Below are 27240 nucleotides of genomic sequence, written 5' to 3' on the forward strand. Positions count from 1 at the left end.
CAAAAAAATTCAACAATTTGATTTTAGTCAAGATGTTAATCTTTAAAAATTATTCAAGGGTTAAAATCAGACAATGAGTATATTTAACACATGATGGAAAAAATGTGATTTCAGTGTGGATTATAAGAAAAAAGCAAAGCTGTCTAAATTGAAGTATACCTTGTTATTTTTAAAATAAGATCCATTCGTTTGAATTTATAAGTAACCATTTTATATATCTAAATTTATATGTTTTAGTGTATTATATTTATTTCCTATACATTCATGGAAAAAACTACTCTTTGGTGTATCAATAAGGTCATAAATATAGCTAGTACATTCACATGAACCAAACTTTAAAGATTCTATGAAAAGTTCCCTTCCACATCTGTTCTTTTGCGATGCAATTCCTCTCCCCAGAGCATTCTAATGTTATTATGTATGTATGTGTGTGTGTGTGTGTGTATGTGTGTGTGTATCTCCTGAAAAATTTTATGCACATACAAACCATATATAATACAAATACCAAAAGACTTAGATCTTTGTCTGGGCTCCACACTAACTATGTAACTCTGGACAAGACACTGAATCTCTTAGATGTAGGGCACATCTCTAAAGTGCCAAAAAGGATGATTAGGTTTCTTCCAATTCTAAAATAGCTCAAATGATGAAAGCTGACAATAGCGGTTTATCCCTTCATTTATTTTTGCCTCAAAGTTGAAATACCTTCCTTTAATCTATTAAAGGTAATCTACTCATTTTCTCCCATGGCACAAATTACAATTACTCACATGCTGTCTGTAACTTCTATTTGCCTGTCCTTCTTGACGTCTATGACCTGAAAGAATCAAAACCCTGCCTAGAGGAGCGTTCATGGACTCAAAACCATTCTTTGGCTTTAACTCATTGATGTTCAAAGGCTATGCCAGTTTAGTGTTTACAGATTGTCAAATTTTTCAAGAGAAATTGTTAATCTGGGTTCTTAAAACTGTCCTGATTTTAACTGTTGGTAAAATATCAAAAACCTTTACAGTTTTATTGAAAAATAAGTGACATATATCACTGAGTAGGTTTAAGGCATACAGCACAATAGTTTAATCTACATGTATTATGAAGTAATTACCCATGGTCTTCGCCAGATGATCAATACCAAAATCCGATTGATGATATTCTTTGCAGCTGAAAATGGAAAAGCTCTATACGCTCAGCAAAAACAAGAAAGAGAGCTGACTGTGGCTCAGATCATGCACTACTTATTGCCCAATTCAGACTTAAATTGAAGAAAGTAGGGAAAACCACTAGGCCATTTAGTGTGACCTAAGTCAAATCCCTTATGATTATACAATGGAAATGACAAATAGATTCAAGGCATTAGATCTGATATAGTGCCAGAACTATGAACGGAGGTTCATAACATTGTACAGGAGGCAGTGACCAGAACCTTCCCAAGAAAAAGAAATGGAAGAAGGCAAAGTGGTTGGCTGAGGAGGCCTTACAAATAGCTAAGAAAAGAAGAGAAGCAAAATGCAAAGAAAAAGGGAAAGATATACTCAACTGAATGCAGAGCTCCAGAGAACAGCAAGGAGAGATAAGAAAACCTTCTTAAGTGAACAATGCAAAGAAACAGAGGAAAACAGTAGAATGGGAAAGACTAGAGATTTCTTCAAGAAAATTGAAGATATTAAGGGAACATTTCATTGAAAGGTGGGCACAATAAAGGAAAGAAACGGCAAAGACCTAACAGAAGCAGAAGAGATTAAGAAGAGGTAGCAAGAATACATAGAAAAACTATACAAAAAAATCTTAATGACATAGATAACCATGATGGTGTGGTTACTCAACTAGAACCAGACATCCTAGAGTATGAAGTCAAGTGGACCTTAGGAAGCATTACAAAGAACAAAGCTAGTGGAGATGGTAGAATTCCGGCTGAGCTATTAAAAATCCTAAAAGATGATGCTGTTAAAATGCTGTACTCAATATGCCAGCAAATTTGGAAAACTCAGCAGTGGCCATAGGACTGGGAAAGATCAGTTTGTTTGTTTTTTTTCCAATCCCAAATGTGGGCAATGTCAAAGAATGTTCAAACTACCATACAAACGCATGCTAGCAAGGTAATGCTCAAAATCCTTCAAGCTAGGTTTCAGCAGTACATGAACCAAGAAAGTCCAGATATACAAGCTGGATTTAGAAAAGGCAGAGGAACCAGAGATCAAGTTGCCAACATCTACTGGATGCTGAAAAAGCGTGAGAATTCTGGGAAAAAAAGAAAAAGAAAAATCAGAATTTCAGAAAAACCTCTTCTTCTGCTTCATTGAGTTCACCAAAGCCTTTGACTACGTGGACAACAAGAAACTGTGGAAAATTCTTAAAGAGATGGGAATACCAGACCACCTTACCTGTCTCCTGAGAAACCTGTATGCAGGTCAAGAAGCAACAGTTAGAACCGGACATGGAGCAATGGACTGGTTTAAAATTGAGAAAGGAGTACATCAAGGCTGTATATTGTCACCCTGCTCATTTAACTTCTATGCAGAGAACATTATGTAAAATACTGGACTGGATGAATCACAAGCTGGAATCAATAATGCTGGGAGAAATATCAATAACCTCAGATATGCAGATGATACCACTCTAATGGCAGAAAGCAAAGAGGAACTAAACAACTTCTTGATGAGGGTAAAAGAAGAAAGTGAAAAAGCAGGCTTAAAAATCAACACTCAAAAAATGAAGATCATGGCATCCATTCCCATCAGTTCATGGCAAATAGCACAGGAAAAAGTGGAAACATTGACTGACCACTTTTATTTTCTTGGTCTCGCAAGTAACTGCTTATGTTGACTGCAGTCATGAAATTGAAAGATGCTTGTTCCTTTGAAACAAATCCAAGACAAACCTAGACAGCATACTAAAAGGCAGAGACATCACTTTGCCCACAAAGGTCCATATAGTCAAAGCTATGGTTTTTCCAGTAGTTATGTATGGATGTGAGAGTTGGATTATAAAGAAAGCTGGGTGTCAAATAATGATGCTTTTGAGTTGTGATGCTGGAGAAGGAGGCAACAGAGGATGAGATGGTTGGATGGCATCATCAACTCAATGGACATGAGTTTGAGCAAACTCCGTGATAGAGTGAAGGACAGGGAAGCCTGGCGTGCTGCAGTCCAAGGGGTCACAAACAGTCAGACATTACTTAGCAACTGAACAACAATTATCACATTAGATTTAGCTAATATCCATTGTTTTTGTTGTTTAGCCACTAAGTTGCATTAGACTCTTTTGCCTCCCCATGGACTATAGCCCACTAGGCTCCTCTGTCCATGGGATTTCCCAGGCAATAATACTGGAGTGGGTTGACATTTTCTTCTTCATGGGCTTATCCTGACCCAGGGATCAAACTCATTTTTATTGCATTGGCAAGAATTCTTACCATTGAGTCACCTGGGAAGCCCATATCTCTCATATAGATACAATAAAAAGAAAAGAAAGAAAAAAAGGAAAATAACTTCTTATAACAAGAACTCTTAGGATTTACTTTCTTAACAAGTTTTCTATATGTCATACAGCAGTGTTGGCTATAGTCATCATCCTGTACATTAAATCCCTAGAACTTATTTAACTTATAACTATTCATATCTTTTGTCTATTAACAGGGATGTTTGGAAGGGTTTCTATTGCGTTGTATGAGTTCATGTATTTTAGCTATTAGTCCCTTATCAGATATACAGTTTGGAAATACCTTCCTCATTCCATAGGTTGTCTTTTTACTTTTTTGATGATTTCCTTTGCTGTGTAGAAACTTTTTAGTTTGATGTAGTCCCACTTATTTAATTTTGATTTTGTTGCTTCTATCATATCCAAAAAAATCATTATGAAAGTCCATACCAAGAAGCTTTATTCCTGTTTTCTTCTAGGAGTTTTATGGTGCCATACATTTACATTTTTAATCTATTTCAAATTAATTTTGGTACACAGCATAAGGTATGAGTCTGGCTTCATTCTTTTACATGTGAATATCCAATTATTTCAGCACCATTCATTGAAGAGATTGTTCTCTCTCCATTGAGTATTCTTACCTCCCTTATCAAATATTAATTGATTGTATATACTGAAGTTTATTTCTGGGCTCTTGATACTGTTCATCTGGTCTATTTGCCATACCATACCATACCATATGGTTTTGATGACTATAGCTTTATAGCATATCAGGAAGTATGATATCACCCTCTTTGTTGTTTCCTGGAATTTTTTTGGCTATTTGGGTTTTTGTTTTGTGGTTAGATACAAATTTTAGGTCTATTTTTTCTACTTCTTCAAAATATGCCATTGGAATCTTGATAGGGATTGCACTGTATCTGTAGAAGACTTATGGTAGTATTGCAAAGTTAATGATATTAATAATTTCAATCCATGAACATGGATACCTTTCCACTTATTTATGTCTTCTTCAATTCCTTTTAATATTATTTGATTTTCAGCACAGAAATTTCATCTCTTTAGTTAAATTTATTCCTAAGCATTTTGTTTTTGATCATTTTATAAATGGTATCAATTTTTTTATTTCTTCTTCAGAAAATTTGTTCTTAGTGTATAGAAATACTGATTTTTCTATGTTAATTTTGTACCCAGGAATTTTCCTGAATTCTTTACTGTCTGTTTTGTGTATGTTTTCTTAGGTTCTTTTAATCTATAGTGTTGTTCAGATCACTGTTTCCTTGTTAATTCTCTGTCTACATAATCTATTCATTGCTGAGAGTGGGGATTAAAGTTCCCAAATATTATTGAATTACTGTTTACTTCTCCCTTTAATTATGTTAGATTTTGTTTTACATATTTAGGTGCTCTACTATTGGGTACATATATATTTATCAATGCTATATCTTCTTGAAGGATTGGTCTCCTTATCATTACATAGTGACCTTCTTTGTCTCTTTTTATCATTTTTAGTTTAAACTATATTTTGTCTGATATAAATATGGCTATATCTGCTTTTATTTTGGTAACCATTTATTGAAATGTGTTTAAGGCTACAGTGATTCTCTTGTAGGCATGTCATTACTGAATTTGTTTTTTTATCCACTGAGCTATATAACTTCTGGTCAGCGAATTTAATCCATTTACATATATATGTAATTACTGATAGATAAGGACTTACTATTGCCATTTTGTTAACTGTTTTCTGATTATTTTATAGACATACTGTCCCTTGTTTCATATCCTGTTGTCTGTTTTGTATTTTGATATTTTTGTTATCAGTTAGTTTAGCTTCTTTATAGTCTGTACTTCTTCTGTGTAACTGCTATAGGATTTTCATTTCTGCTTACTATAAGGCTTATATAAAATATCCTACAATTTTAACAGCCTATTTTGAATTGATAACAATTACCTTCAATAAAATTTCTAAACTTTACATTTTCACTTCTCTCCCCCTCATGTTTTAGGATATTGTTGTTAAAACTTACATATTTTTATGTTGTATAACTAAAACAGATTATTGCAGTCACGGTTATTTTTACATGTTATTTTTTAACTTTCAAATTGAAATTGTGAGCTATACATCAGTATTATCATATTATAAAATCTAACTGTGACTATATATTCACCATCAGCAATGAGATTTTTGCTACCCTATTATGTTTTTATGTTGTTAATTGCCATTATTTTAATTCCACTCAAATAATTCCCTTTAGCATTCCTTGTAAGGCAGGTCTTGTGATAACAAATTTCCTTAGCTTTTTTTGTTTGAAAGCCTTTATTCCTTCTTTGTTTCTGAAGAATAGCTTTACTATTCTTACAGAATTCTCAGTTGACAGTCATTTTCTTTTAATATTTTGAATAGATCATACCATTCCCACTTGACTAGAACAGTTTCTATTGAGAAACTCCATGATACTCTTAGGGGGGGTTAACTTGTATATAACTTTTCTCTTCTCTTGCTGCTCTTAAAGTTATTTTTTTTCCATATTTAACTAAGCCCTACATGGGAATTCCCTGGTGGTCAGACCCGGGTTTGATCCCTAGATAGGGAAGATCTTCTGGAGAAGGGAATGGTAACCCACTTCAGTATTCTTGCCTAGAGAATTCCACGAACAGAGGAGCGTGGTGGCCTACAGACCATGGGGTTGCAAAGAGTTGGACATGACTGAGCGAACAACACTTCACTTCTCTTCTTCATATGGGTTCAACCTATTTGGAGCCTTTGGACCCCATGGGTGTATGTCCATTTCTCTCACTATGTTTGGGTAGTTTCCAGCCACTGCTGCTTTAAACATTCTATCTCTTTATCTTTGTCTTCTCCTTCTGGAGTGCCCATAATGCAAATATTATATATTTGCATTGCCTCCCATAATTGCCATTCTCATAGTAGGCTTTCTTCACTTTTTCTTTTTTTGACCATCTAACTGCATAATTTCAAATATCCTGTCCTCTAGGTAGCTGAATCTTTGTTCTGTGTGGTCACATCTAACTTGAAAACCTCTATTGAATTCTTCAGTTCAGGTTTAGTATTTTTCAACTCTAGTTTTTCTGTTGCTTTTGTTTTGTTTTGCTTTGTTTTGATGGTTGCTATTTCCTGGTCAAACTTCTCATTTTGTTCACACATTGTTTTGATAGTTTTGTTTAGTTTATGTGTTTTCTTGTAGTTCACTAAACTTCTTTAAAAGATTATCCTAAATTCTTTGTTTGACAGTTCAGAGATCTCCATTTCTTTAGGGTCAGTTATTGAAGCTTTATTAGTTTCTTTGGTGGTGGCATATTTATATCTGGAATACACTCTATGGTTAATTGTGAACAGGTATTCTCAAACATGTAAATTTACTACAGCTTTGGCTAGAGTCCCTTCCATTTGTTACTTTCTAACATCTGTGTATTTGTAGCCAGAAAACGTACTTTTTCAGGGCCATTATTACTGGAGTTAAATATAAGGAAAGAATAGCCCTGATTTTCATATGATTTTCCTCTGGAATAATGAAATAAGACTGAGCTAAAAGGACCATTGTAGATTGAAATCAGTCTACCATTTTATTTGTTGGTTTTAGTTCAGTTCAGTTCAGTTACACAATTGTGTCTGACTCTTTTTGATCCCATGGACTGCAGCATGCCAGGCTTCCCTGTCCATCAGCAACTCCCAGAGCTTGCTCAAATTCATGTCCATCGAGTTGGTGATGCCATCCAATCATCTCATCCTCTGTCATCCCCTTCTACTCCCACCTTCAATCTTTCCAAGCATCAGGGTCTTTTCAAATGAATCAGCCCTTCGCATCAGGTGGCCAAAGTATTGGAGTTTCAGCCTCAACATCAGTCCTTCCAATGAATATTCATGACTGATTTCCTTTAGGATGGAATGGTTGGATCTCCTTGCAGTCCAAGGGACTCTCGAGAGGCTTCTCCAACACCACAGTTCAAAGCATCAATTCTTCGGTGTTCAGCTTTCTTTATAGTCCAACTCTCACATTCATACATGACTACTGGAAAGACAGACCTTTGTTGGCAAAGTAATGTCTCTGCTTTTTAATATGCTGTCTAGGTTGGTCATAGCATTTCTTCCAAGGAGCCAGTGTCTTTTAATTTCATGGCTGCAGTCACCACCTGTAGTGATTTTGGAGCCCCCCAAATAAAGTCTGTCACTGTTTCCATTGCTTCCCCATCTATTTGCCATGAAGTGATGGGATGAGATGCCATGATCTTAGTTTTCTTGTTGGTTTTAAAGTAATGTAAATCTAATGCAAAATTATCCATAGCCTTCAGCAATCATCTGAAGAGTATTTAGCAAGCTGAGGAAAATATTTTTGCACTGCGATTTCCATACATCATTAACAAAATAATGGAAGAGCAAACAAAGTTTTTCTAAATTATCTGCCTAATGTATTTTGATTAAATACTTCTATGTGCTTATTGTAAACCACTCATGTGCCTCATATTGAGACTTTTTTCTGTGAGTGACACCTCAGTGAATTATAATTAACATTTTAGGAGAACAAAACGGAAGGAATATATTACTCTGGTTGCTTTTGTTCTGTCACAATGACAATAACAATCTTGCTGAATGTTGGTAGCACTCTCTATGCACAGTTATTATCAGTTTTTTGACACAGACTTTCTCAGAGAGCCTTGGTAAAGGCTTGCTGTAAGTTTATATTGTTGGTATTGGTTTTAGTATTTCAATAACCAGTGTTCTCTCACTCACAAATTTGTTACAGGTTACAATCCAATGACTTGAACCCATTTCTAGTGGCTTGGAGCCCTTCTGAGCTCCATCTTCACCAGTAAGGAATCTTGTCTGGGAAATGGATTTACAACAAGCAAAATTTTGAAATCTGATTTGATTAGGCATTCGTTCGGAGTGATTGTGTAGGTTGAAAAGGGCACAGTGGTGATTATATGTAGGTGCAGTTAAATTCTCACAAAGCACAATTCGGATTATTATTGTCCCTGCCCTGTCTCTTATGTTCTCACATAACATGTGCAGAAAAATCTCATAGACTCAGGTCTTCATTTCCCAAAGGTTCCTCAGAATCCCATGCTTATTAGTGAATTAATCACATGAATGTAAACAATAGCATCTATTGTATCTGTTTTTCTCTTTAAAGTACACAGTTTGAAACCTTTAATACTGAAGTAACTTTAGAAATGGACTTCATTCCCTTGACTTTACAGACGGTGAAACTGAGAACTAACGGACTTTCCTCACCTTGTTAATTCATAACAGCCATGAGTATGGAATCTGATGCCATTTTTTCTCCATCTCATCACAGTATTTTAAATGCTTGGTCAAAGCTAGGCTGAGCCAGTGTCAGACACTGTCATAACCAAACACAATTTAAAATAGAGTACCCTCCTATGCTGTACACTAGATCAAATTCCTTACAAATAACTAATTAAGTACTTAATTTTTGAGGAAATAATGTAAAATACAGTGTAAACTCTTGAAAATTCTTATTAGTTTTTAATCTGTATCTGCTAATTTCTGGATCCTTTATGTAAGCATAAGAGAAGATAATACCACTGAGAAAGCAAACTTAGGAGTCATAAACAAGAGTGTCAGTTGATAATCCTCCATCAGCTAGAGTGCTTTTCTCTGAGATTGCATGTCCAAATGGTTATTATCAGGTTTTCAGTCTTATCTGATCCCTTCAAGGAAGCCTCCTATTTGAAAGTTTTCTTCCTCCCTGAAGAGAATGTTTCAATTGTTAATGGGTTTACTACCAAATAGCTGGATTTTGCCCTTAGATTTGAACATATTTAGAAAAAGGTGGAGAAGGCAATGACAACTCACTCCAGTACTCTTGCCTGGAAACTCCCATGGACGGAGGAGCCTGGTAGGTTGTAGTCCATGGGGTCGCGAAGAGTCAGACACAACTGAGCAACTTCACTTTCACTTTTCACTTTTATGCATTGGAGAAGGAAATGGCAACCCACTCCAGTGTTCTTGCCTGGACAATCCCAGGGATGGCGGAGCCTGACGGGCTGCCGTTTATGGGGTCGCACAGAGTCGGGCACAACTGAAGCGACTTAGCAGCAGAAAAAGGTGGCACATGGGACATTGCATCTCAGAGAAAAGGAATAAACTAATTAGTCACCTTTTCCTTTCTGTAACAAGTTGATCACAGGGAAGTAACTTTTAGAGTGTTATTAAAGATTGCATGTAGGGTTTTTGTTTTATTGTGTTTTGCTCAATAAAAGGAAGTTTGGCTTACCAATAACATGAAGAACATATGGAGGATATTGAGAAGGAATGAGGCATTGTTTTTGAAAGATGGTAATTAAGTTGTTCAGCCTTGTTTCTTTTTGTTGTTGTTGTTGTTGATATGCTAATTTACCCAGGAAACTATTAGGCAAGATATATGTATCTTTTTTACCTTCATTACATTGTGTCATAACATGTGACATTAGGTATTCTATGTAACTGTTTTTCAGCCTACTGAAAAACTAAAGTGATTCTATGAATATAATAAAATTGTATAATATTTTAGGTACACTTGATAATTCAGTCATTTATTCATTTAGTTCTACTAACTAATATATTTTAACATAGAAACCAGACTGGTTGGTAGGCAGATAGCTGCACATGTGGAGAGAGTTCTCATAAAATTTCAAATTTAAACTTATCTCTATTGCCTTTAAATATGAAGATACTATCAGAGAAACAGACATAAAATTCCTCCTACATATCCCACCATCATTATATAAATAGAAACCACATCACTTTAAGAGGAAATAACAGGTGCTTACAGTTCCATTTAACTATAGACTAGGTTGTTCTGGGAACTAAACTTCTGTATTTAATGGTGGTTCTCTGAGAAAAATGAAATGGCAACCCATACCACTATTCTTGCCTGGGAAATCCCATGAACAGAGGAGCCTGGAAAGCTATAGTCCATGGGGTCGCAAAGAGTCAGACACCACTTAGTAACTAAACTACCATCACCACCACCACCACCACCATAGAGGGAAACAAAAGTCTGACAGCATTTCTTAAAGGCATGATTGAAAATTTTAGTGCCTGAAATTTTTTCTGCTTTTTATCCAGTGGGAGAAACAAAAGCAGGCTTCCAGGAAGCATGTCATGTACTCAAGGAAAGAAAAGGACTTGTGCCAGGTGATAATTTGGATATCTGTGTTACTATGCCTTTTAGTTTGGCTTTAGAAAAGTCATCTCATTTTCATGCTCGAATAGCTGATGTGTTTTAGTTGAACACATAAATAAAAAAAAGAAGCTGATAGTATCTTATCAAATAACTAACAAAAACTTACCAAATAACTATATTTATAAAGGAAAAAGTTCTTATTGAAGTTTTTTATTAAATAACTTATATACACATATAGCTAGAGAGAAAAAGAGTAGGCAAATGTATTACACTAATTCACCTTATGTTCAGAAGGTGGGTTCTGATTTCCATTAACCTCGACTATCTTTATTTGTCAAACAATTAATATGACAGAAGAAATAACAGATGTTCTTTTACTATTACCTTCAGAAAGGAGATCCCCATCTCCAGAATTTACAATCATTTGGCACAATCTATTAAAGGAATGAAAAGATACCCCCAATCGGAGCTCCAGCTTGCTCATTGCAGATAAAACAAATATAAGATCCAAATTTAACTTCACTTTCAAAGGCATAGGAGTTGGTCTCCTAATGTGTCTTGCCTATTTTTAAAATTTTTATGATGGTAAATAAACCCTGGAAAATTCCTTCTTAGATTTTACCACCTGAAACTGCAGCTGTTGGCTGCCGCTATCAAAGCCTCACAACTCAAAACTCACGTGCAAACCTCATCAAGGGCAGACATTTCTAATTGATTCCAGAAGTATTTCTTTTGCTGAGATCAGGGGGCAAAGGAAGAATAATGAGCAGCTTTTTAGAGGGAATTGGGGGTTAGGGTGTTGAGGGGAAGGGGGAGGGGAGTTTTTAAAATCTCAGGTTTGGCCAGAAATGCATAGCAATTTTACGGTCAATTGGCAAGAGCATCTGGAACCAGGAATTTTGGCCTCATAGTTGATGGTAGTGAAACCAGCTCACAGGCAACAGCAAGCCCATAATGAGTCCCTGTCATGTACTAGTGGAAACCATGTTGACATTCTGCCAAATATCCCTGCACCTTTTTCTTGGGGTCAGGATTCCCCTTAGAGCCCTCATCTAGTATACGAAATCCTGTTCACCCATGGATCTTATTTTAGCCATTCTTAAAGGCAATGCCAAAGAAAGACTAAAAATTAGAACTCGTGTGTGTTTAATTCCTTGCATGCAGACAAGGCTTTATACCACAAGGCTGTGTTTGCTTTCATTGGGGGGGGGGTATATTTCAAACATAGTGGGCAATCTTGTTAGTGCATGGAGGGTGTCAGATACTCAGATCATAAATCATAGCACAGCGCATGGCACACTCAGGCTAGAGAAGGCAGAATTCGAGGCTCTTTGTTATTTCAAATGTATGACAGGTGATTATAAAAAGGGACGGAATTTCTTTCTTTCTTTTTTCTTAATGCCAAGTCAAAAACCAAGGTGATGTGGAAATAATTTCTTATGAGTAAATGATGTTTACCTTAAGCTGCTGCTCGTAATTCACCATGCTGACATTGGTAGATTACGCCCACAAATAAGGCAGGTAAACGGATAGCCATGAAAAATGTAGAGTTATGTGACTCACCAGGATGGAAACTCGTTCCACTGAACCCGGGAGGGGTGATGCAGAATGCTAGACTTCTAACATTCCTAACCTTCTGTTCTTATCTAAGCAATATAATTAAGAGAGATGGTATCCATTTTAGGAGTCACTCAGAATTCCAAAGTTTGTGATACTGAAAAAAATTCAACATATTTGCTCTTGCAGTTAATCTATTCTGGGCACTCCTATTTTCAAACAAGAAAAGTTAAGCAGGCAGAAAATCAAGTCCAAGTAAACAAACAAAAACTATACAGAGAGAAATGCATTTTAAAATATATTTTCTTAGACAAAATTCTCCTTAAAACACCTATGCTCTGATGATTTGAGTATAGGTTAACAGAAATATATAAAGTTATTAATAGTGTTCTTCATAATACACATAATATTAAAAGGTGGGTTAAAAGTGCTTGATGGTTAAAATGTCCTTGAAGCTATAGTATTTGCAAAAGCAACCATACTTGTTAGATGTCCATGCTTATACTTTTTAAATAAAAGCCTAAGGGAAAAGGGACGAGTGGGTAAAATATATTTTACCTCTTAATTTTTGAACATCTTTATAGAATAAGATGATAAATAGAAAAATATTATAGATTAACATTTTCTCATATGTAGATTCAAAATTTATTTTGAAATCCCACACAAGGGTCAGTAAATTTCAGGAATTTTAATGTGCTCATCTACAATCCAGTGTCAAATGTCTCTTCCTCCTACCATAAAACAAAAGACCAGTAGCATATTTTAATATTATTTTGTTTACTAAGTATTTTATAGAAAGAAAAAAATTTCTAGAAAAAAACACAGTCAGAAGATCTTTCTTTAAAGGGGCCTCATATAAATCAACTTAATCAGTTTATTTTCACTTGCTACTTAGCCTGCCCTGCATTCAATGCATTAATTATTTTCTAAGTACTCTTATAGAACTGTAAATCAATGGACATAAGAGATACATATGCATTGTGAATGAGTTTACACACATAAAGCTCTCTGCACAGGACCTGGAGCAGATTATTTGTTATTTGTGTGTGAAAATATACCTTGAAATATGCATATCTTTAGATACTAAATGTACAAGGAATATAAGGGAGAGTGAAAGAAAAAAACATGTCAAAAGAAAGTGGCAGTAATATTTAATCTGAATTAGAGGTGAAGGCAGAAGAATGGAAAAATTTATTATCAGTTCAGTTCAGTCAGTCAGTCGTGTCCGACTCTTTAAGACCCCATGGACTGCAGCATGCTAGGCCTCACTGTCCATCACCAACTCCCGGAGCTTACTCAAACTCATGTCCACTGCATCGGTGATGCCATCCAACCATCTCATCCTCTGTTGTCCCCTTCTCCTCCCGTCTTCAATCTTTCCCAGCATCAGGGTCTTTTCAAATGAGTCAGTTCTTCACATCAGGTGGCCAAAGGATTGGAGTTTCACCTTCAACATCCTTCCAATGAATATTCAGGACTGATTTCATTTAGGATAGACTGGTTGGATCTCCTTGCAGTCCAAGGGACTCTCAAGAGACTTCTCCAACACCATAGTTCAAAAGTATCAATTCTTCAGCACTCAGCTTTCTTTATTCTCCAACTCTCATATCCATATGTGACTACTGGAAAAACCATAGCCTTGACTAGACAGACCTTTGTTGCCAAAGTAATGTCTTTACTTTTTAATATGCTGCCTAGGTTGGTCATAGCTTTCCTTCCAAGGAGCAAGTGTCTTTTAATTTCATAGCTGCAGTCACCATCTGCAGTGATTTTGGAGTCCCCCAAAATAAAGTCTGTCACTGTTTCCATTGCTTCCCCATCTATTTGACATGAAGTGATGGGACTGGATGCCATGATTTTAGTTTTCTTAATGTTGAGACTTAAGCCAACTTTTTGACTCTCCTCTTTCACTTTCATCAAGAGGTCTTTAGTTCTTCGCTTTCTGCCATAAGGGTGGTGTCATCTGCATGTCTGAGGTTATTGCTATTTCTCCTGGCAATCTTGATTCCAGCTTGTGCTTCATCCAGCCCAGCGTTTCTCATGATGTACACTGCATAGAAGTTAAATAAGCAGGGTGATGATATACAAGCCTTGACATATTCCTTTCCTGATTTGGAACTAGTCTGTTGTTCCATGTCCAGTTCTAACTGTTGCTTCCTGGCCTGCATACAGATTTCTCAGGAGGCAGGTCAGGTGGTCTGGTATTCCCATCTCTAAGAATTTTCCAGGTTGTTGTGATCCACACGGTCAGAGTTTATTATATGAACACATAAACAAATCTAAAGGAAATTTGCTAATAATATCAATGGGTGTTTATTGTATTCTCTTCTGTGGCTGTCTCATATTTTCCTCAAAATAAAACTCTTATGTCCTATAAAACATATTCTCTTATATGTCACATATAAGTAGTTTTCAAATTTCTTAATTCACAGAGTACACAAGGTTTTACTTTCTGGAACTATGATCTGGTTGTTGAAGCGGCTTAAGTTCACCTTCTGGATAAATAGCTGCTGCTGCTGCTGCTGCTAAGTCGCTTCAGTCGTGTCCAACTCTGTGCGACCCCATAGACGGCAGCCCACTGGGCTCCGCTATCCCTGGGATTCTCCAGGCAAGAACACTGGAGTGGATAAATCGCTAGTGGTGGTTTAGTCACTAAGTTGTGTCCAACTCTTGGAACCCCATGGACTGTAATCCTCCAGGCTACTCTGTCCATAGGATTTTCCAGGCAAGTATAATTGAGTGTGTTGCCATTTCCTTCTCCAGGGGATCTTCCTGAGCCAGGGATTGAACTTGGGTCTCCTGTACTGCAGGCAGATTCTTTACTGACTGAGCTACCAGGGAAGCTCAAGGTTAAATAGCTACTGAACAGAAAGTAATGGCTAACAATTGGGTTGTTTAATAGAAGCCACATATTCTCTGTAACATAGCATCATATATACAGAAGCATTCCAGTACATTTTAGCAGTTTTGCTATGATGTAAAGATTTTTAATTAATTTTAAGTTTGAGTAATCTCTCCTAAAAGGATAAAAGAAATTCTGATAGATGTATTTAAAACTTAAATAGGCAATAAGTGTTGATAATAAGTCATGTTTGTGGAATGAAAGTTCACATTATATGTTAGTTTTATATTTTTTCATAATTATAGATAAGATTCATATAGACTTAGGCTAGTAGTTACAGGAAGAACTGTAGCTGGATATATTTAGCACTATGTAGGGGGAAAAAAGTATATATTTATCTGAATTAGTAATAATGAATGATTTAGTAGTACCATCTTTATGTGTGAAGGTAGTATACAATTATATGGGCAACCAACTCCAGTATTCTTGCCTGAGAAATCCCATGGATGGAGGGGCCTGGCAGACTACAGTCCATGGGGTCGCAAAGAGTTGGATACGACTGAGCGACTTCACTTTCACTCTCACTCTATGGAAATAAAATCCATCTGAGTTCAATACAGGGGCAGTGAGACAAGCTACAAGCTAGCGAAAGCTTTTTAACAAATGTGATGAAGGAATGGTATCCTACATAGAATTTCTTAAAAGCAGAAGAACTAAATAGCAACTGAATAGGGAAGTGGGTAATGACATACAAGTGTGTATCACTGGAAAAGAAAACATAAATAACCAGTAAAGATGGAATAATGGCCATCCTCAGTAATAAGCAAAAGAATAGTAATTAGGAATATAATGAGAAATCATTAATCTCCAAAATGAACAAAAGTTAAGATATTTGACAATTTCAATTTTGGAGAGGGAATGTATACTCTTTCAGTGGTAAATTTTAAAATCACTTTGGAAAACAAATTTGCATTCTCTTAAGAATGTAATCAGGCTACATTTCCTATAATCCAGCAATCCATTTCCCATATCCAGCTGTATAACCCTAGAGAAACTATATATATTTCATGTTTACTAGATCTGTGCATGGATTTTCACTGTAGCATTGTAAAAGCTGGAAGCAAACACTGGAGAATGGATACTGGATATAGTCATATAAAATATATATAATCTGCAACTACATGCAACTAAAAGGATACATTTTACCAAGAAGATATTCAGTAAAGTAAAGGAAATTGCAGGAAACTATGTATAATATGGTATCATTGTATTATACTCAAAAAGTTTTTAAATAAATTAAATATTGTTTAGTGATAAATTCAAGACTATATGAAAAAATTGGAGTTTGCTTAGAAAAAAGCATGGCAACGTAAACACACAGTACAGAACAATGGCAGTATGTGTGGGAGTGTAAAATAGAGCAGGATCACACAGGTAGCAGGTCACAGTGTTAATAATACCTCACCGGTATTGTAACATTTAGTTTTAAGGTGGGTGGCTTTAATTTTATTGTCTTTTAAAAGCTACTTTTTATGATTTAGTGTATAATAAATACCATATAATGCAAAAAGGTATGAGTTGATATGAAGAAAGCATTATTTAAAACAGAGAGCTATAATTCATAAATGCAAACTCTGTATAGTTGATAAAATATTGAGGCTTGAATAATGTTAAAATAGATTAGTCAAAACTGTATACTATGAATGTTCATAAGTCAGTGTGTGTGTTTATGTATGTGTGTTATTTTCCCCCTTAAATCCATAAGTAAGTTTATGGTAGACTAGCATGTATGATAAAAAGTTGGGTGCAATGTATTTTTTACATTCATTATGAGGCCAGGTGTATAGCTGGAAAAAACCAACTAAGGTGTCTTCAGACAAACATGTCTATGTCCTATGATACACTAATCATCATTGTGAGATAAACCTAAATAATATAAAACCCATGTATGGTAGACTGGACAATGGCCAAATCCATGCATATTCTTTTATAATTGACTATTCTTCTAATCAAGAGATGGAGTCTATTTTTCCACTCCTTGAACAGTGACTGGCCTGGTGATGTTCTTTGACCAGTGGAATATGGCAGGAATGACACTTTTTGAGTTTCAGAGCCTGGGCTCCAAGAAGTGTGGCAGATTCCACTGTCACGATCCTGAAACTGCCACATTAAAAACCTGGTCTTATTTACTAGAGAGTGAGAGATCTCATGGAGTGAAAATAAAGGTGTTCCCACTAACAGCCAAAATGGAGCCCCCTCATATGACCCTTGTGTATGTCCAGCACAGCTGACCCCGAAGGTGAATATAATCCGATGAGTGAGTCTACATTAAAGCAGCAGTGGAAATACCACAGAACTGTGAGAAATAATAAATCTTCATTATTTTAAGCCATTAAGTTTGGGGTTCTTTTTTTTATATAGAAATAGATAACTTAAACACCAAAGAAGGCTGAATGTTACTTTGAAAAACAGAAGAAAGGAAGACCTATGAAATGTGATACTAAGAACTGTTAAGCCTCTCTTCACTTTCTGATGCGTGTATTTTAATCAACCATTTGGATAACAAGGGACTTGTGACTACCCATGACTTGTCATTTGAAGTCTCTCAAAATTCAGAATTCTATGTCAGGTGAAAATTCCAGCAACTTGCTCTCCTCCATTTTGGTGAGTAACAGCTATCAAGTAGGGCATATCAATGTCCACTCGGTAGTTACTGAATCAATAAATAGGTGTTAAAGAGTCTTGACCATATTGTCTTGACCCTATTCTATTGGCCAGAAGCATCCACAAGTCTCACTCACATTCTGGGGGAGGGGAGTACACAGGCTGACAAGTCATAAGCAGCAGTGGCAGGAACCATGGGGCCACTCAAGGTTCTGTGTGTCACAGTTAGAGAAGGTACAGACAGTAACTCAGATGAATATATATATATTTGTATATGTGTATGTGTTAATATTATATATATTTATATATTTAAATATATGTATTTCCACTACTTTCCTTCTTGCTTGCTGAATTTTATAAATATATATATATTTATAAAACATATATATATATAAGATAACGATAAATACTAAAGTGAAAAACAAATCAGGAGCAGAGGAGGCAAATTTAGAAAATAACAACAAAAATGGTGCCCAAGGAAGGCTGGTGGCGTTTCAGTTCAGACCTGATATGAGGGGAAAGGACAGGAAGATTCCCGGGGAAGAACAGGTAAAGGCAAAATCAAGAGCAAAGTTTCAAGACAGGGTAGAGTGAGCACATTCCTAGAGCACTGCACATGCCTGGAATTCAGCAAGCAAGAAGGAAAGTAGTGGCAATATTTTGGGGGGCTCCAAAATCACTGTAGATGGTGACTGCAGCCATAAAATTAAAAGATGCTTGCTCCTTAAAAGAAAAGCTATGACCAACCTAGACAGCATATTAAAAAGCAGAGACATTACTTTACCAACTAAGGTCCATCTAGTCAAAGCTATGGTTTTTCCAATAGTCACGTATGGATGTGAGAGTTGGACTATAAAGAAAGCTGAGCGCCATAGAATTGATGCTTTTGAACTACAGTGTTGGAGAAGACTCTTGAGAGTCCCTTGGACTGCAAGGAGAACCAACCAGTCCATCCTAAAGGAAATTAGTCCTGAATATTGATTGGAAGGACTGATGCTGATTATATTCTTTGCAGCCAAAGATGGAGAAGCTCTATACAGTCAGCAAAAACAAGACCAGGAGCAGACTGTGGCTCAGATCATGAACTGCTTATTGCCAAATTCAGACTTAAATTGAAGAAAGTAGGGAAAACCACTAGACCATTCAGGTATGACCTAGATCAAATCCCTTATGAGTATACAGTGGAAGTGACAAATAGATTTAAGGGACTAGACCTGATAGACAGAGTGCCTGATGAACTATGGACAGAGGTTCGTGACATTGTACAGGAGACAGGGATCAAGAAAATCCCCATGGAAAAGAAATACAAAAAAGCAAAATGGCTGTCTGAGGAGGCCTTACAGATAGCTGGGAAGAGAAGAGAAGTGAAAAGCAAAGGAGAAAAGGAAAGATATTCTCATCTGAATGCAGAGTTTCAAAGAATAGCAAGGAGAGATAAGAAAGCCTTCCTCAGCGATCAGTGCAAACAAATACAGGAAAACAACAGATTGGGAAAGACTAGAGACCTCTTCAAGAAAATTAGAGATACCAAAGGAACATTTCATGCAAAGATAGGCTCAATAAAGGACAGAAATGGTATGGACCTAACAGAAGCAGAAGATATTAAGAAGAGGTGGCAAGAATACACAGAAGAACTGTACAAAAAAGATCTTCACGACCCAGATAATTACAATGGTGTGATCACTCACCTAGAGCCAGACATCCTGGAATGTGAAGTCAAGTGGGCCTTAGAAAGCATCACTACGAACAAAGCTAGTGGAGGTGATGGAATTCCAGTTGAGCTATTTCAAATCCTCAAAGGTGATGCTGTGAAAGTGCTGCACTCGATATGCCAGCAAATTTGGAAAACTCAGCAGTGGCCACAGGACTGGAAGAGGTCAGTTTTTGTTCCAATCCCAAAGAAAGGCAATGCCAAAGAATGCTCAAACTACCACACAATTGCACTCATCTCACATGCTAGTAAAGTAATGCTCAAAATTCTCCAAGCCAGGCTTCAGCAATACGTGAACCGTGAACTTCCAGATGTTCAAGCTGGTTTTAGAAAAGGCAGAGGAACCAGAGATCAAATTGCCAATATCCACTGGATCATCGAAAAAGCAAGAGAGTTCCAGAAAAACATCTATTTCTGCTTTATTGACTATGCCAAAGCCTTTGACTGTGTGGATCACAATAAACTGTGGAAAATTCTGAAAGAGATGGGAATACCAGAACATTTGACTTGTCTCTTGAGAAACCTGTATGCAGGTCAGGAAGCAACAGTTAGAACTGGACATGGAACAACAGACTGGTTCCAAATAGGAAAAAGAGTACGTCAAGGCTGTATATTGTCACCCTGCTTATTTAACTTATATGCAGAGTACATCATGAGAAACGCTAGGCTGGAAGAAACACAAGCTGGAATCAAGATTGCCGGGAGAAATATCAATAACCTCAGATATGCAGATGACACCACCCTTATGGCAGAAAGTGAAGAAGAACTAAAGAGCCTCTTGATGAAGGTGAAGGAGGAGAGTGAAAAAGTTGGCTTAAAGCTCAACATTCAGAAAACTAAGATCATGGCATCTGGTCCCATCACTCCATGGGAAATAGATGGGGAAACAGTGGAAACAGTGTCAGACTTTACTTTTTTGGGCTCCAGAATCACTGCTGATGGTGACTGCAGCCATGAAATTAAAAGACGCTTACTCCTTGGAAGGAAGGTTATGGCCAACCTAGATAGCATGTTTAAAAGCAGAGACATTACTTTGCCAACAAAAGTCCGTCTAGTCAAGGCTATGGTTTTTCCAGTGGTCATGTATGGATGTGAGAGTTGGACGGTGAAGAAAGCTGAGTGCCGCAGAATTGATGCTTTTGAACTGTGGTGTTGGAGAAGACTCTTGAGAGTCCCTTGTACTGCAAGGAGATCCAATCAATCCATCCTAAAAGAGATCAATCCTGGGTGTTCATTGGAAGGTCTGATGTTAAAGCTGAAGCTCCAATACTTTGGCCACCTCATGCGAAGGGTTGACTCATTGGAAAAGACCCTAATGCTGGGTAGGATTGGGGGCGGGAGGAGAAGGGGATGGCAGAGGATGAGATGGTTGGATGGCATCACCGACTCGATGAACATGGGTTTGGGTAGACTCCGGGAGTTGGTGATGAACAGAGAGGCCTGGCATGCTGCAATTCATGGGGTCGCAGAGAGTCGGACACGACTGAGGGACTGAACTGAACTGAACTGAACTGATGCTGAACCCGAAACTCAATCCTTTGGCCACCTGATGCGAAGAACCGACTCATTTGAAAAGACTCTTATGCTGGGAAAGACTGAAGGCGGGAGGAGAAGGGAATGACAGAGGATGAGATGGTTGGATGGCATCACTGACGCAATGGACATGAGTTTGAGTAAGCTCCGGGAGTTGGTGATGGACAGGGAGGCCTGGCATGCTGCAGTCCATAGGGTTGCAAAGAGTCAGACACGACTGTGCGACAGAACTGAACTCAACCTGGATGAGCCCGGCTGTAACAGGTGAAAGCCTTTAAAAGAGTCTCTGAGCCTTCCCTGAAGGGAGAGTTTCTCCTTGGAGCCTGATGAAGTAGACCGTCATGTGGAGCAAGCCCACATGGCCAGCACCTACAGGCGGCCTCAAGGACCTCAGGGCAGCCTCCAGTCAAAAGCCCCAGAAAGTGAGGCCCTAAGTCATACGAGTGCAAAGCAATGAATTCTGTCAACAATCTGAGAGAGCTGGAAGTGGATTTTTCCAGAGTTAAATCTCAAGATAAAAACACAATCTAGCTGAAACCTGCTATGCAGGCTTTTGAGACGCAGAGCAGAGAGATGAGTATGAAGTTTAAACAGTGCCTGACCTCCCAATCTATGGAAACTGTTAGGCAGTGAATGTGTTTAGTATTAAGAGATTAAATTTGTGCTAAGTTTTTCCAGAAATCAAAAATTAACACTACACTTATTAAAAATCAAGCTCCACAAAGACGAGGCTTTTGCTGTGCTTTTGCCGGCCCAGGCAGTCAGTGAGTATTGAATAAATGTTTCTTTTTGTCACTTAGAGCGTTAGGCAAGCTGGTTCTGTCTTCTGCAAGGATTTATTTATCTGGGCTGTTGTTACTAGGTTCATCTCACCACTCAGACCGTTCATGGTCACCCCCGCTTTCACACCTTTCCCTGTGATCTCCCTTCAGTCTGTCAAGTGCTCTCCACCTTCCCCTCTGCTTGTTCAAATCCTACCCACCTCTTCGGTGCATCTTCAGCTGATACAAGTTTGTTTACCATTTAAAAATGATAGGGCTTCCCTGGTGGCTCAGACAGTAAAGAATCTGCTCCAGGTTTTGTCCCTGAGTCATAAAGATACTCTGGAGAAGAGAATGGCTACCCACTCCAATATTCTTGCCCGGAGAATTCCATGAACAAGGCTACAGTCCATGGGGTTGCAAAGAGTCGGACATGACTGAGCCATGAACATTTTTTACAGTGATATGCTTCCATCTTAATGATTTCAACAAAAGGTGTAAATCAGATTTAAAAAATTTTTGAGGTCTAAATTTATAGACATTGAATGTTCTTTTGGAATCAACTAATAAGCAGATATTCTCAGGTTCATGTTTTCATTGCTTTTAATGACATAGTCCCCAAAATATTATTTTAAATGGGTGTATGTAGTTTGTATGTGTATATGGTATAGATAAGTTGATATAATTACTACTTACATGCCAGATATTATGGTAGGTTTTACAGGCTATCTTCTTACTCCTTTGAATACAAAAATCAACTTTCATATGTTTTTTATTCTCCTTTTTCATGGAGGGAACTAAGGTGTGGTTATTTTAGATAATCTTTCAAGGTCATAAAACCAATTGGCAGAGGTGGAGATGGCATTTAGATTTGTGTGACTTCAAAGTCAATGTTTTTTTTTTTTTCCAGTATTCTAAACTATCTCCTCAATTAAATAAAAAGTTACATGAAACAAAATATACATAGTATCAAATTATATGCAAACAAGTATTTCTCATTATCTTATTTACCTATATACTTATCAAAATATCTGCTCATCTTTCACCTTGCTATCTCCTCTTTAAGTGTCTATAAGGTTATACACCTTTAAGCCTACCGATAAAATTTATCATAAATTCACAGGTGATCTTAGAACAAATTATACTGAGTCAACAGAAAAGAAAAATGTGTGTGCTTATGTGAGTGAGAAATGAGTGAAAAAAAGAATGAAGGGATTGCTTTCCTGTCAAATTTCTTATCCATAAAACAGCAACTTTTGAAGAAAAAATTATGGGTCAGTCAAGATACTGATTGATCTATCCAAAGAGAAATGTACAAGGGCACGGACTAAATAGACAACTGTGTACTGGTATAGCAGTAAATTTTATTTATAAATACCAAGAGCACCACACCCTTACTTAATGTTCTGTGGATCCAAGCTAAAGGGGACAAAAACTTCCATAGGAAGTCACAGGATCAGATTCAAATTTTACTTTGTATTTCTGACTTGTAATTACCTACGAGCTCTTTTACAATCTAAGTGAAAAACAATTTAAGGTCAGTTTTCCAGTCTGTGTATGCTTGTGTATATGAGTTTTTAGCTGTAACTGTGACTGGCAATATGCCTCTTTAGTATAGAACTGTTGTTATGCACATCTATGAAATTTGGCTTACATAATAAAGCAATATAACAATCTGCCACCAGTTGTTGAGACAAATATAGAAGTCATAGGGCTACTAGCTGATGTTGCCAACATATACAACATTGATTTATAAAAGAAAGGATTAATTACTTCAATGTCAGTTATTCTAGTGATAGATTCAAGGAAAATTGATGAGAACACTGTGTCCTTGTAAGATAATCACTCCTGTCACTCATTCCTAATTTATACTGAATGGAGTCACTGAGGCCATTCATTAGGTTTTTGTACAGCTTGTGGGTGCAAAGAACTGGTTTAGTAAAACTCTGATAAATGGCAAAGATTTACATAAATTTCTAAGATATAAAAGTGTGAGGAAAACACAAATTTGAAATTTACAGTTAAGAAATAAGAATTGCTAACTGCTTTAAATTTTTAATTTTTTGAACTTTAAAAAGGCTCCCCAGGTAAAAATGTTGATAATGAAATACTTGTCTAGTCTTTACCATCTAGTTATTGACCTCTAGTCACAGAAGACTTATTCAGGTTTAATCTTAGAAATTCAGTGGTTAAATATGTATTTTAATGATGATACCAGGTAGTGCAAATATTTTTTTATAACAATAATAATAGTAATATGAATAATGATAACTAAAATGTATCAAGCACTTCCTACGTTCTTTGTGTCATTCAGTTTTTCCACCAAGCCACATGGTGTAGATATCATTATTACACCACTTTAAGGACATGTTTTAGTGGCAAATCACAGGCAATGCCTGCTCTTGAAGAAGTGGCCAGGTGTGCCTTTCTGGTAATATTTTGCCATGGTCCTCCCTTCCTTGAATCATAAACCAAAGATAATTCAGAGGCAACTTTTTCACACTATGAGTCTTTTCAAAACAGTTTGCAGTTAAATCGATAAGACCTTTTAGCTCTCCACATTTTTCAAGGTACTTTTGCTACATTTCATCTGAAATTTCATCTAAACCCCTTCAGGTAGCTGAGTACTGCTATCAAGACACAGAAGAAAGCATTGCTCAGTGATCAAGAGATGTGGTGTCAGACTGCCTGCGTTGTAGCCTGACTTCTTTGCGCACCACCTATGTGAATTCAAACAGTGAGTCAACCTGTTACTCCATTTGCCATTATAAAAGTAAATAATAGTTACCACATCATGAGTTTGATATGACAACTAAACGGAATAATGCAAATATGCCATTTAGAACATAGTGTAAGTTCCATGCACTTTAGTTCTCATTAAACCTATCTTACAGGTAAACAATCGGAGGCACAAAATCCAATGTTCAACAAAGTGAGTATCAAGCTGAGAATTCATAACCATAATTTTATGGTCAACATTGTTGCTCCTCCCCAACCCCTATGTCAGTTGTTCCCAACCTTGATTTTGGATCTTGCGACAAGCCAAAGAATTATTTCAAGGGATCCTTAAGTTCATATAAAATAATAATAATAGCACCTACATTACCATGTTAAAAAGCAGAGATGTTCCTTTGCCAGCAAAGGTCCATCTAGTCAAAGCTACAGTTCTTCCAGTAGTCATTTATGGATGTGAGAGTTGGACTATAAAGAAAGCTGAGTGCTGAAGAATTGATGCTTTTGAACTGTGGTGTTGAAGAAGACTCTTGCAAGTCTCTTGGACTGCAAGGAGATCCAACCAGTCCATCGTAAAGAAAATCAGTCCTGAATATTCATTGGAAGGTCTGATGCTGAAGCTGAAACTCCAATACTTTGGCTGCCTGATGTGAAAAACTGACTCATTGGAAAAGACCCTGATGCTGGGAAAGATTGAAGGAGGGAGTAGAAGGGGACGACAGAGGATGAGATGGTTGGATGGATGGCATCACCTACACGATCGACTTGAATTTGAGTAAACTCCGGGAGTTGGTGATGGACAGGGAAGCCTGGTGTACTGCAGTCCATGGGATCGCAAAGAGTCAGACATGACTGAGTGACTGAACTGAACTGAGCTGGACATTTATTAAGCATGTACTATGTGTTAAGCACTGTACTAAATCTGTTACATAGATTGTCACATTTAATTCTCAAAACCCTATTTGATAAGACATTTTTAGTTTCTCCCTTTACAGATGAGGAAGTTAAGGTTAAGAATCTTTAAGTGATCAAGTAACTGCCCAAGCACACACAGCCAGTAAGTTCCTGAGCCAGAAATCAAATTTAGACAATGTGGCTCAAGTCTCAACATTCACTTTCACCTACTGACTAACTTAAGTAAAGAGATAGTATTTCAACCCTAAATTTCATCCCAGTCAAAAGTTGGATCCACTACACTGCCCTTCACCATCCCACCATCAAAAACCCCAGTGTTTTCGTAATCATATATTTTCACATTTACAACATGGATAACTTAAGAACCTACATTCTCTCATTGTTTTGGAGCATTTAAGATAAACTATCACAATATAACCAAGAGTAGGTTTATTAAGTGGAATTACTCTGTTTCATCCCTAAAATTAGAATATCTTCCCTTCTCTAGCATGTGAAAATGCTATGATTTTAGATTTTAAGGTTTTTTTGGCATTTATATTTCTAAATTTCATTAAACATGTACAGTTTATGCTTTTTCATTTCAATTTCTGGTTGTAACCTCAAGAAACAAAATATATGTAGATGAATAAACTTTATTTAATACCTATTTAAATACATAGATTAGATGATATCCAATATACCAATTCTAAGATTTAATGCTCCATCATTTTTAATTCAGATATTTTTAGAAATAGAAATATATTTAAATGGTTCAGAAAGTTTAAGGTACCAAAATAATTAACTTAATGAATACTCTTTCCTCTAATCCTTTCTTCGAGCCACACAGTTCACTTTCCCACAGGCAATCATGTATTAGAATCTTGATTATATTTCTGGAAATATTTGCAAACATACAAAAATATTTATATGCATATTACTCCCCTTCCTCATTTTTATACAATGTGTTTTGTATGATAGCACACTTCACATACTTCACAGACTCTCCTGAATCATGTTTTATTCTCTCTCTCCATTTTATGTATACATATATATATTTACATACACACACACATACACACACACACCTGTTGTTATTGTTGTTTAGTCACTAAGTCATGTCTGACTCTTTGAGACCCCATGGACTGTAACCCTTCAGGCTCCTGTGTCCATGGTATTTCCCAGGCAAGAATATTGGAGTGGGTTGCCATTTTCTTCTCCATGGGATCTTCCTGACCCAGGGATCAAACCCGCATCTCTTGCACTGCAGACAGATTCTTTACTGCTGAGCCACTAGGGAAGGCCATACATATGATGGAGCAATCTCAAATATATATATGTATTTTTAATAAATGCTCCATACTGGTATTAAAGACTTCCTTGTTCCCACTGCTAAATGCATATTCTTCTTCATTATGTTAACCATAATTTTTAAGCAGTTTCCTATTAATGGCTTAATAGGACATTAATGATTGTTAATGACTGTTTTCAACATTCCATTACAAATGACTAATATTCCATATACATTAACTCAAACATGTATGAATATATCATTTGTGTAGTATAAATTCCTAAGAGTGAAGTGTTGGAACAAAGGGTAAGAGTATTTGCAATTTGACAGACATCACTGAATTCTCTTCCAAACAGTCGGTCTCAACTTATAACTGTTACTCAGTTATGAAAGTGTCTACTTCAATTTTTCCATTAACATTGGAGAAAATGTTAGCATTTATGTTTCAGGCTTAAATAAGGTTACACAATGCACATTCCAGGGATGTTGGCAGGTTTTTTAGCACCAAAGTTAAACGATATAACCCTAAATTTAAAAGACTAAAACCTTGTCCATTAAAGCATTAGTGATGAAAATAGCATTTTAAACAGACATCGAAGATCTGAAGTCATAAATATGTATTCAAAGTTTCTATGTAGTTCTTAGAAGATAAGTTTTAATCTTAACAATACAAGGTCAAATTAAACATATTT

The 27240-nt window shown here is 36.6% G+C and overlaps 1 protein-coding gene across 2 annotated transcripts in view; it reads right to left on the minus strand.

Annotated features, from left to right (window-relative positions):
• AGMO (alkylglycerol monooxygenase) overlaps nt 1-27240 on the minus strand; it is a 380825-nt gene that overhangs the window by 140311 nt on the left and 213274 nt on the right. The window lies entirely within an intron of this gene.

This window comes from Giraffa tippelskirchi, chromosome 10 (assembly GCF_054371585.1).
Source record: "Giraffa tippelskirchi isolate mGirTip1 chromosome 10, T2T-mGirTip1v1.2.pri, whole genome shotgun sequence".
NCBI classification, from domain to species: Eukaryota; Metazoa; Chordata; class Mammalia; order Artiodactyla; family Giraffidae; genus Giraffa; species Giraffa tippelskirchi.